This window comes from Peromyscus californicus, unplaced genomic scaffold, assembly GCF_007827085.1.
Source record: "Peromyscus californicus insignis strain IS unplaced genomic scaffold, ASM782708v3 Scaffold_10__1_contigs__length_136768540, whole genome shotgun sequence".
NCBI lineage: Eukaryota > Metazoa > Chordata > Mammalia > Rodentia > Cricetidae > Peromyscus > Peromyscus californicus.
Window position 1 is genome coordinate 136,537,783 of NW_026294391.1, and position 13,283 is coordinate 136,551,065.

The window sequence follows — 13,283 nt, forward strand, 5'->3', positions numbered from 1 at the left end:
TCATTTATTCATTCATTTTTTTAAAAATATGACATAATAAAATAAAATATGATTAGGATCAAACAAAAACTGTAACATAGAAGCTGGACAAGACAAACAAACAGAAGGAAAAGAGCTCAAGAGAAGGCACAAGAATCAGAGACCCACTCATTCACACACTCAGGAATCCCATAAAAATACTAAACTGGAAACCATAATATATACACAGAGGACTTGGTGCAGACCCATGTTGGCCCTATGCATGCTTCAGTCTCTATAAGTTCATATGAGCTTTGATCATGTTGATTTAGAGGGTCTTGTTTTCTTGGTGCCCTCCATCTCCTCTGGCTCTTACACTCTTCTGCCTCCTCTTCCTCGGGGTTTCCTAAGCTCTGGGGTGAAGGATTGCTTGTTTTCTTACTGTTCAATATTGTTTCAGTTCTTTCTGTATTCTAGTTATTAATCTTCTGTCAGATGTGCAGATGGCAAAATTTTTCTTCTGTAAGCTGTCTCTTTACTTACTTATTTCCTTTACTCTACAGAAACTTTTAAAAATTTTCATGACATCCTATTCATCAAGTGTTAGTCTTATTTCCTGAGTTACTAGAGTTCAATTTAGAAAGTCTTTGCCAATGCCTATGTCTTGAAGTGCTTTCCCCACATGTCCTTTAACAGTTTTAGTGTCTCCAGTCTTATATTAATGTCTTTGATCTATTTGGAGCTCTATTTTTTGTAGTATGAGAGATAAGGATCTAGTTTCTTTCTTGTACATCTGAATATCCATTTTTTCCAGCATCATTTGTTAAAGAAGCTTTATTTTCCAATGATAATTTTTGACATCTTTGTCAAAAATCAGATGGCTATAGCTTAGTGGGTTTATATCTGGTTCTTCTATTCTGTTTGACATTCATGTCTATTTTTTTCAAATATTAGTATGGATTTGTAGTATGAGATTAAGTATAGTGATATCTTTGGTGTAACATGAATCTTAAAAGGTTTTAGTAATAAAAACCCTGAGTAATAAAATATTGGGGTGATGGCTGAGAGAGCAGAGGAATAAAACAAGCTAGCCACAAGCTCTTACTGCTAGGAAATCCTCAGCCCAAGAGAGCTACTCCCTGTATACTCACGCCTATATACCTTTCTGTGCCCTGCCATCTTACTTCCTCTCTTCTCCCAGCTATGTTACTTCCTCTTTCTACCCAGCTCTATCACTTACTGTCTGTCTGTACAGACCTCCAGACCTCTATGGTTAACTAGTGCTGGGATTAAAGGTGTGTACCACCTTGCCTGGCTCTGTTCCCAGTATGGCCTTGAACTCACAGAGATCTGGATGAATCTCTGCCTCCCAAATGCTAGGATAAAAGGCGTGTGCTACCACAGCCTGACCTCTATGTATAATATAGTGACTGGCTTTTCCCTTAGATCCACAGGAAGCTTTATTTGTTAGAGTACAAATAAAATATCACCACACTTTGGCATATTTATTTTTGCTCAGAATTTCTCCGGCTATCTGAGGCATTTTTTACTTCCAAATGAAATTTAATATTTTTTTCTACTTTTGTGAAGAACAAGAATAAAATTTTGTTGGGGATTTCACTGAATCTATAGATTGCTTTTGGTAAGATTTCCATTTTCACGATCTTCATATCCATGAACATAGGAATTCTGTCTTCTGTGTTCTTTAATTTCTTCCTTCAGTGTTTTAAAATTTTGATTGTAAATGCATTTTGATTCCTTAGTTAGATTTATTACCAAGTATATTCTAGTAATTGTGAATGGGATTGTTTACCTGATTTCTTTTTTATTTTGTTTGTCACTGGTATATGGAAAGGTTATTGATTTTTGTGTGTTAATTTTGTACCCTTCCACTTTGCTAAAAGTGTTTATTAGTCCTAAGAATTTTCTGGTGGATTTTTTTGAGTCTCTTATTCATAGAATCACATCATCTACAAATAAGGATTCTTTGATTTTTTTACTTCCTGTTTTGTATTCCTTTTACTTGCTTCTCTTGTCTTACTGCCCTAATACTTCCAATACTATGTTAAATGAATAGAGACTGTGCAACTTGTCTTGTTCCTGATTTTAATGGAAATTCTTTTTGGTTTTCCCCATTTAGTGTAATGTTGGTCATAGCTTTGTCATATATGCCCTTTATTATGTTGAAGTATGTCACTTCTCTTCCTAAATTTGCAAGAGCTTTTCTTTCATGAAGGATGTTAGATTTTGATAAATGCATTTTCTACACCTATTAGAATGTGAAATGTGATTTCTGTACTCAACTGCATTTATGTGATGTGTTGCATTTATTGATTTGCATATGTTCAAGCATCCCCATATCTCTGGAGTAAAGACAACTTGGTCATGGTGGATGATCCTTTTCAAACAACAGATATGATCTGTCCACAAAGGTCTTTCAGATACTGTAGGGGGAGATAGTCAATAAGTAAACACATATAAACAACCTGTCCTATCCTTTATAAAGGAAAAGCATAGAGAATACTAGGGCCATATAAACCTACTCTTGTCTAAACTGAACAATCAAAATATTTTGCTGTTAATTGTATGTTTACATTGGAAGCAAAATGATCAATAAATGTGAAGTGAACAAATGCTGAATTTTTTGTATGTATATCATTTTCTTTCCACTCACATCGTAAGAGTCACTGTTCATCCTTTGCAATATTTCTATGACCAGTTTTTTTAAATTTTTGATCTTGTTATTTGCATAGTGAATGTTATAACACTGTGGTTTTGAATACCATTTCCCTAATGAATAATAATATAGTATAATCTTTTCAAGTTTTTAATTAGTTATTTGGGCATATTTTTTGTGAGATCTCAATTCACATTTTTTTTCATGTTGGATTATATCATTATTGTAGAGTTCTTTTAAGTCACTCATTCTAAGTCTTAGACTTTGTTTCTTTACTGTGTCTATCAACAACTGAACTCAGACCTGGAAAAAATATTTTTTCAATTTTTTTATTTCTAATGAGACATGCTTTTGGGTTTTATGTGAGAAATCTTTGCCTAACTCATTATTAGTTTCCTATTACAATTATAGCAAATTATATTAACATAATGGCTTAAAATAACACATTTATTATCTTAATTCTTAGAGTAAAAACCATAAAATGGCTCTTGTGAAGCTAAAATTACATTGCTGACAAAGGTATTTTACTTTAAAGTCTTGAAGACAATCTCTTTCCTTGCCTTCTACCTTATAGAGATCACTTGTATTCCTTATTGCATGGTCCCCTTCTTCCACCTTTAAAGATCATCATTCCAACTTCTGTATCTATCTTTTGTGTATGTGCATCTATGTACCTATTGTTTTCCTCTAGTAAGGACCTTTGCAATCACTCTGGGTCCACCACTTTGATCCAGGACAATGTTCCTATTTCAACTTCTCTAATTATATCTTCAAAGCCCCTTTCACCATAGAAGACAAAATATTTACTGATTCTAGGGACAAAAAGGAGACATCTTTGTGGAGCCACTTGTCCATCCCATCATAGTCACAAAGATTTTCTACCATATTTTATCATTATGGGTTTAATTTTTTATTTAGGTTTATGATCCTCTTTCAATTAATTTTTGAGTGGTATGAGATAACAACTACTTGTTTTACATAAAGACATTCAGCCATGTTTTCCTTTGACTTTCCTGGAATCTATAGTTACTCCAGGTTGTATACTCACATATAAAGATTTGGAACTAGGAGTCACAAATAAGAGAGAATATGTAACATTTGTATTTCTGGGTTCTAATTACTTGGTATATCTTCTAGTTCCACCCATTTGGACAAAGTGGAATGCTACAGAATGAGAAAGATTTTTTCTTACCAGCTACATATAGGATAGAGGGCTAATATCTAAAATATATAAAGAACTTAAAAAGAAACTGGAGTCAAGACAAACAACCCAATTTTTAAAATCTAAACAGAGAGTTCTCAAAAAATAAAACATGAATGGCTGAGGAACACTTAAAGAAATGTTTGACATAATTAGTCATCAGGGAAATACAAATTAAAACCACTTTGAGGTTTTTTTAAACCCCCTTTTTTTTATTGCCCGGATGATCCTCAGTGGTCTGGGGTACAGGCTTCACTTTGAGATTTCATCTTACCCCATTCAGAATGGCCAAGATCAATAAAAACAAGTGACAGCTCATGCTGATAAGGAGTAAGGAAAACACTCATTCACTGTTGGTGGGAGTGCAAAGTTATACATTCACTATGGAAACCAGGGTAGCAGTTCCCCAGGAAGCTTGGAATAGCTCTACCTCAAGATCCAGCTATATCACTCTCAGAAATATACCTAAAGGGCCCTATATCCTACTACAGAGACACTTGCTCATTCATGTTCATTACTATTCTATTCATAATAGCCAGAAATTGGAACTATCCTAGATGTTCAACAGATGATTGGACAAAGAAAATGTGGTATATTTACACAATGGAATATTACTCAGCTGTTTAAAAAACTGAAATTATGAAATTCACAGGCAAATGGATGGAGCTAGAAAAAAATCATTCCAAGTGAGGTAACCCAGACCCCAAAAGACAAATACATTATATATTCACTTATATGTGGGTATTAGCTTTTAAGTCTTTAATAAATAGACTACAATCTGTATAACCACAGAAGTTATGTACAGAGTAAGGGACTAGGGTAGAAGAGAAAGATCTCCCGAGGAAGGGTAAATAGTACACACACACACACACACACACACACACACACAATTATGGATCAACTAAATGAATGGGGTGAGATTGGAACAGGAAGATTAAATGGAGAGGAGGGAAGATAGTAAATGAGAGAATATAGAGAGGGACAGCTAAACCAAGAGCTATTTGAGGGGTCATATGGAAACCTACTATAGTAGAAGCTTCTTAAAATATATATGAACCAAGCCTCGGGAGCCAAGCAAGTTAGATCTGCCAGTGAGCCTCCGGCCTTGAAAATTGACAAGAGTGTCTGAAAACCCTGTCCAGCTCTCCAATGGCCAGCAACAACACTACCAGCATAGTACAAGCCAGGAAACTGGTAGAGCAGCTGAAGATGGAAACTAACATTGACAGGATAAAGGTGTCCAAGGTGGCTGTGGACTTGATGGCCTACTGTGGGGCACATGCCAAGGAAGACCCCTGCTGACCCCAGTCCAGGCCTCAGAAAATCCCTTTGGGGAGAAAAAGTTCTGCACTATCCTTTAAGTCTCTGAGAGGAGGCTGAGGAGTGCCTGGGCTCCTGGGACATTGGTGTAGATTTCCTAACAAAGTGGATGCCTTTCTCGATTGCAGCATTTAAAGACAGGAAGGAGAACCATCCTGGACACTCTGGGCTGTGCATGTTTAACTAACTGTCCCCTTATGAGAATGGAAGCTGATTCCATGTCCCAACTTTAGAGATCTTACCCAGCAGACCTGCCTGGAGGAGGGGAATGTATAAAAAACAAAATAAAATAAAATAAAAAAGTAAAATATATACATTGTAGATGTAACCAACCTTCTTATTAAATAAGAAACACAGAACCAATGCAAAGAAGAAAGCCAAGAGGTCAGAGCTATGAGCTAAAACCTTACCCTTCCTCCTGCGGTGGTCCTACCTCTCCGAACCAGAGCTACCCCTGTGTTAAAGTCTTTATATAGAGTTCCTGTTCTGCCTTCTCATTGGTTGTAAACCCAACCACATGACTGCCTCCTCACGGCCTGTCTGTATAGGCCTCCAGGTTTTCCATGATTGGTATTGATTAAAGGCATGTGTATCCAATAATGGCTGTATCCCTGAACACACAGAGACTTACCCAGCTCTGCCTACCAAGTGCTGAGATTACAGGAGTACGCCACCACTGCCCTGCTTTCCTATGGCTTGCTAATAGCTCTGACCCCCAGGCAACTTTATTTATTAACATAAAAATAACATTTTAATACAAATAAAATATCACCATAATACATATATGAAAGAATTCTAAATGGAATCACCAAATAACGAGACAGACAAAGCCCCATCTAGACAATTCTTACCACTAAATGAAACCTCCAGTGCCACCTAATCGAGTTGTTAGCCAAAAGGGGCCCATGGAAACCCCCAAACAACTCAAGCTATTACCAAGGCTGTTGGTGGCTCTCAACAAACTAATGGTAAGGCCCTATTGCTGGAGACAACACCTACACAACTCATTGAACACAGAGAAGTTGAGCTGGTGCCTACCTAGAACCTTCACCCCTACTGTCTAGTATCCATGGTATTGGAAGGTACTCTGCATACCACCCGAGGAGGAAGGTAAACAACAACCCAGCTACAAACCCTCTGATCTACAATGGTGACCTGCCTGCATGATACACTATTTGTTTGTGCAATAGTGACACAAACCTTGTGGGAGTAAACAACCAATATCTGATTAGATTTAAGACCCACTCCATGAGATGGAACCCATGCCTGACACTGGTCAGGTGGCCCAGAACTTGAGACTAGATAGGTCATAGACTCAGAGGAGAACCAAATACTATGTTCTGCTAACAGAACATAACAATAAAATTACTTCTAATGGCATTCTGCTATACACATAGATCAGTGTCTTGTTCAGCCATCATCAGAGAAGCTTAGTAGATGGGAACAAATACACAGATCCACATCTGGGCACTGTGCAAAGAGTGAGACATTCAATTCTAAATGGGATGTCCCTATCAAATCCCTCCCTTCAGGGCTCAGGGAACTTTGTGGAAGAGGAGGTGGAAATATTGTAAGAACCAGTGGGAATGGAAGACACCAAGGAAACAAGGCTTTCTAGATATAACCTGGTTGACACCTATATGAACTCACAGAGATGGTGACAGCATGCTTAGGGGATGTGCTGGTCTAAGCCACATAGGGTTCCAGCATTGAGAGGGAAGTAGACACAAGCCTGCATCCCTAACCCAGAAGCTATCTTCAATTGACAACTGTTCACAAAGGAAAAATTAGTTATCTTCAACAGAGTCTCCCTAGGTATATAAACCACACTTAAGGGCAGGCCCCAGGGCCTGTAGTTGATAGTTAACACAAAATGAACTCAGTGGTATTTTAGAGGGTGGGTTTTTTTGTTTTTTGTTTGTTTGTTTTGTTTTGTTTTGTTTGACTCCTAATGCTTTGTCTGGGCATTTTATTTTGGAAGGGGCTCATAATGCTTTGTCTGGGCTTTTTTTTTTTTTTTTTAACTTTACAAGTCTTTTTCTCATATTATGGTTAACGATTTTGTTTTCTGTGATATTTCTGTTTGTGCAAGTGTGTGTGTGTCTCTGTGTCTGTAGGTGTTTCTTGTCCTTTTTCTTTCTTTTATTAAGGATTTTTTTTATTCATTTTACATACCAACCACAGATCCTCCTCTCTTCCCTCCTCCCACCCCTCCAGCCTCCCCCACAACCCACCTCCTATTCCCTCCTCCCACAAAGTAAGGCCTCTCATGGGGAGTCAGCAGAGCCTGGTCCATTCAGTAGAGACAGGTTCAAGCCCCTCCCCCTGCATCAAGGCTGTGCGAGGTGTCCCACCATAGGTAGTGGGCTACAAAAAGCCGGCTCATGCACCAGGGATAGATCATTAAGCAGATCAAGCTACACAACTGTCTTGCCTATGCACAGGGCCTAGTCCAGTCCCATCAGGGCTCCACAGCTATTGGTCCACAGTCCATGAGTTCCCACTAGTTCGGTTTGGTTGTCTCTGTACATTTCCCCATCATGATCTTGATGCTCCTTGCTCATAGAATCCTTCTTCTCTCCCTTCAACTGAACTTCTGGAGCTTGGCATGGTGCTTGGCCATGGATCTCTGCATCTGCTTCCATCAGTTGCTGGATGAAGGCTCTACGATGTTCTTGTCCTTTTTCTTTGGCTCCCTTTTTCTGTTTGTTTGTTTGTTTGTTTTGACCTATTCTGTTTGTCTGTTTTTAGTTGCCTGTTTGTCTTCTAATGAGAAAGAAAATGAAAGGGTGTGGATTTCAGTAGGTGAGGAGGGTAGGAGGATCTGGGAGGATTTGGGGTGGGGAAACAGTGATCAGAATATATAATAAAATAAACAAATTCAGAAAAAAAATAAAAGAAGCCTCTCACCTAATCATTGGTTTAAACCACTGCTGAATTCAAAATAAATAGACTATTAGGAGGTGGTACAACTGTGGAAAGTGGGCCTAGCTGGAAAAATAGGTCTCAGGGAATATACTTTTCAAGGGTAGGTATATCTTTATTTGCCTCCTTCATGTTACTTCTAGATATTGCTTCCTGGATGTCATTAGGTAGACAGGGTTCCTCCCTTCTGCCTTTCTGCTATGGTTTTTCTCCTTTACAATAAGACCTCAAAAAAAATCAATAGAGCCAGCTGTCCATGGATTGGAGTTTCTAAAACCATGAAGAAAATGAATATTACATTTTTAAAATTTACCTTTATCAGCTACTAGTCAAAGTGTTGAAATGTTTGACTAACCCATAGGATACATAGAAATTGAGTATTTTATAAATTACTAGTAGAAATACTAAATGGTAAAGTCACTTTGGAAAACAGTGTCATAATTTCTTTAGTATTAAACACGTAATTGCCACAAAAACCCAGCTATCATATTCCTGAATATTTATCCCTGAGAAATGACTTATGTTTATACAAAAACATGTTCATGAGTTAAATATCAATTTTTAATAAAGTTAAGCCGTGGAAAAATTCAGATACCATTCCAAAGGAGAGTGGTTGAACATGCCCTGTTCTACCTGTACCACAGAATACAACTCAGCAATAAAAATGGACTACTAATAAAAGTAACAATTTGCTACCATTCAAGTTACCATCCTTAATGAAAGGATGGTTCTAAAATGTTACATTCTATATAGTTCCACTTCTATAGCATTGTCACAATGACAAAACTTTAGAAATTATTATTAGTAGTTTCTAGGGGACAAGAATGACGTAGTATGTGGCCAACAGTGATTAATAATATAAAAAGGTTGTATACAGGAGTTTCCTCACAGTTACAGAAGAATTCTGTGTCTTTATTGTAGTGGTGATTACATGAAGCCATATATTTGATAAAAATAAATAAAAAACACTAATGCCAATTTTAAATACTGAAAACTGAATAAAATCTAGTTAATTATAACAGCCATAATATACCATTGTCAAATTCCTAGTTTAGATGCTATTCTAAAGGCATTACTATATTACCATTGGAAGCTAGTTGAAGGGCTCACAAGATTTTATGGACTATTTAGCCATTTCTTAATTTTAAAAACTTTTCACAAAAAAATTAGGACATTATAGATAGATCTAAAATCCCTTTTGGTCACCATTCCTGATTTTTTTAAGGCTTATAAGATTTTTCTTCATCATGAAGTGGTTCATGTAACAGAAAACAAGCATTTAGGCTTGAAGTTATAGAAATCAATCCTTCTCAGTTGGTGGTATCATTTGGGAGGTTTTAGGAAATGCTGACCTGCTGAAGAAATATGTCACTAGGGGTGGGCCTGAGAGTTTCCATCCATACACCATTTCCAGTTCCTACTCTCTTCTTCATAGTGCAGGGTGAGGTGTAAGTTCTTAGTTTCTTGCTTCAGGTGCCATGTCTGACAATTGTTTCCATGCTACTTTCCTGCTAATCCTGTATCTCTCTGCCATGTCTTCTAGAACTTCGATGATGTTCTTCAGTATTATGGTCTTCCCAACTGTAGCCTATAACTGTGAGGTTCCCACAGGTCTCCAGCCTCACATCTTTGTTTACATTCTTCTGGGAAGGATCCAACAAAGCCCACTCTTCCCGAGTGAAGTCCATATGCACATTGTCATAGGTCACTGCCTTCTTTATGCAGCTTTTCATGGCAAATGTCTCAAATTTAGGTATCTCACCATCTTGCGGTCTCAAATGGCAATCCAGGCTTCATCCTCACAGCTTCAGGCAATGGACTCAGGATGTCCTCACTGGGGCTCTGCCATGTGTCCTGGCTTTCCAGCTCCCCCATGCTCTCTACTCAGCTCCCTGCAGCAGCACTTGCACAGAAAACAAAACCAGTTCCTCTTCAAAGCGAAGCCTCCCCATTCCTGATTTTATTTACTTTACCTGTTCTAAAACCCCAGAAACCACTACTATCATAAGCTTTCTTGTTTATTTGTTCATAAAATACTTTCTGTTTTAATGGACACACATATATATATATAGTCATAAAATATATGAAAATACATATTGTTTTGTTCACTACTTTCTATACTTTTCATATCAATATTATTATAGTGTAACTTGTTTAGTCATTCAATGTTATATTTTCAATATATATCCATATCAATATTATTTACTGTGATTCCTGAATAACATTCCATCACATATAAAATTTTATTTCTCTATTATTAAACATTCAGACTGTTTTCAAACTTTTTAAATATTTCAGAAAATGTTATTTTACACATATATGTGTGTTTTTCTCTAGGAAAGAAACGGAAGTGGTATGTCACAGGTTATTACCATCTTCACTTTTATCAGAACTGGCAGATATACCCCAAGATTTCCCATAATTTTGGTAAAATTAAGTCTTTTCCTCTAACTGTTACTTAATAAAATCAATCCACCTAATGCAGTCTCAAAATGGGTCTTTATACAAATAAATACCTGTTTAAAATATAAAAAATACTACAATAAATTTACATTTAAAATTTTGTCTGTTAATTCAACTCAATGTAGTGCAAACTCCATCAAAAATAATTTTCACATATTTACGTCTCTACATGCTGACTCAGTGTATATCTGATCCTCCAGACTCTATTCCCTCAAAAGACCCAAAACATTCACATCTATCCTAAGTTAATTTTTTCTTCCTTTATAATTCTCTGCTATTTCCAATGTAAATTAATAAAAAAAACTGGCTTGTTTTATTTTTCTGTCTTAGCCATTGTCCTGATCTTTGGAACAAAGTCCAGAACAGACTGTGCAGAGACAGAATTATCTTTAGTGAATATGTGAGGAGTCCAGATTACTAATACTCTTTTTTTCATTCTTTTTCCTAGCATACGTGCTTGTGCAAGACAGGAGATTAGTTTTAAGTTTAAAGTTTAAACAGAAGAATGCATTTCTACAAGAAGAGCTTTAAAATTCCTCTCCTGTGTGCACAATCTACAGAAAAAAATATATGCTAAAGGAAAAAGAAAAGGCAAAAACAAACACAGAGCTTCCAGGGCAAAAACAGATAAGAACTGCCTAGATCAGAACAGCTGAAGCAAGAAGTATTCTCAAAACCATTTCAAGTTACAATTCTACTTGCAGAGTCAGTTTCAACAATTTGAGTCCTTCAGCAGTGATGTCTTTATTTCCATGTTTGGTTAACAAATACTTCCAAAATTTATTCTATGTCCAAAATCCAAAATCACCTAGCTTGTGAGAGTGGTGGAACAATCATAGAATAAACAAAGAATCTACTGTCTGATCTTAGAAACCTTTTAGTTTAGGATGGCAATAACATTTAATTTTAACTTTATTAGTATATGTTAGTTATACGTATTAATGGAGTTCACTGTGATAGTTACACAGAGTACAACATGAACTGATCAAATCAGAATAATTACCACTTCTCTCTCCTTATAAATGCTTAAAATGTTTTATGGTAATGAGACTCAAACTCCCATATATTATGCAAGTACTCTACCACTGAGTTATGTCTCCAGCACCCTCTATCATTTATGTTTGGAGCCTACAAACTCCTCTCTCCTGGATCTTCAAAAATACATAATAAATTATTATGAACTATAGTTATCTCACTGTGTTATGACTCAACAGAACTGATTCTTTCTATGTAATTCTCTTTTGGTACCCATTGTCCACCTTCCTTAACCCTCTTCTTTCCACCTCTACCCTTTACAACCTCTGGTAATCACTATTCCATATTCAGGCTTATATTTTTATTTTAGAAGTGAAAAACAGCCAGATGGTGGTGGCACACGCCTTTAATCCCAGCACTCAGGAAGCAGAGGCAGGCGGATCTCTGTGAGTTCGAGGCCAGCCTGGTCTACAGAGTGAGTTCCAGGACAGGCTCCAAAGCTACACAGAGAAACCCTGTCTCAGGAAAAAAAAAAAAAAAAGCAAAAAAAGAAGCGAAAAACAACAAGCACTGGTGAAGTTGTGTAGAGGTTGGAAACCTGATTCATTTCTGGTAGTAATGGTTCAACTCTTGTGGAGAAGTCTGACAAATCCTCAGAAAGTTAAACACAGAATTACTTAGCAATTGTACTCATTAGTATATACATACAAAAAACTGAAAACAGGTTTTTTTTAACAAAACATGTGCATGAGTGTTCCTAAGTCCTATATTATAATCATAAAATAAGAGAAATAGTCCAAATGACCAACAATGGATGCATATATAAACAAAATGGTGTAACCATAAAATAATATACTATTTAGCAATGAAAAATAAAATTGTGATACATCTATGACATATATGTACCAGAAAATGTGCTAAGTGAAATGTGCCAAACACCAAAGGACAAATATTTAAGATTAAGATTCATATATATATATGTGTGTGTGTGTGTGTGTGTGTGTGTGTGTGTGTGTAGAGATAGATAGATAGATAGATGATAGATAGATAGATAGATAGATAGATAGATAGATAGATAGATAAAGAATGGTGTGTTTTGTCCCCTTCTGTTCTGGGAAACAGGCTGACCAAAAGAAACATGAAATGGCATGGTGTAGCTGGAAAACTTTAGATGGGTAGGGTGCAGAAGAGAAAAGAGTAGGGAGAAGAGTCCAAGATTCAAAGTGTTATGCCACATTGGGATTTGGAAAGTATGTCCATCTGTAAGCCAACGATTTTGGGGAAATGAAAGTGAACATTCAAAATATGTGATTCCATGAACATCATACAGTAGAGGTCCCAGTCAAAAACTAAGAGTAAAAGAAAGTATTAGAGAAATATGAAGTGGTGATGCTGTTGTAAGGCATGCTCTTGCAAGTGCAGACACAATGACATCTGCAAGCTCTCCCTAGGTAGTTTGTGTAGAAGGGAACTGTAGGAACCGGGCTGTTGTCATGGGAAAGAAGTGGTTAAACAAAAACAAAAGGACTCTGGCTTGGCTTCCTGGGGCTATTTAGGTGACATTTCCCTATAATCATCCTGTGAGCTGTATCTCTACAAATTGTGGCATCAGTTTCACTTTATATTCCAAGTGAAAATGGACTTTTCCTGCCATATGTTATTTAAAATATTTCTCTCCATGCCATATTGCACAGAAAAACACTAATCCACAGAGGAAATTGGTCATGAAAAGCAGAAAATAAAAAGGTAAACAGTAGTACATTC

The 13,283-nt window shown here is 36.6% G+C and overlaps 1 pseudogene; it reads left to right on the top strand.

The window, feature by feature from the left end:
• The first annotated feature begins 4,896 nt into the window (after positions 1-4,896).
• Positions 4,897-5,197, top strand: LOC128113396 (guanine nucleotide-binding protein G(I)/G(S)/G(O) subunit gamma-2-like; annotated as a pseudogene).
• Positions 5,198-13,283: the final 8,086 nt, after the last annotated feature.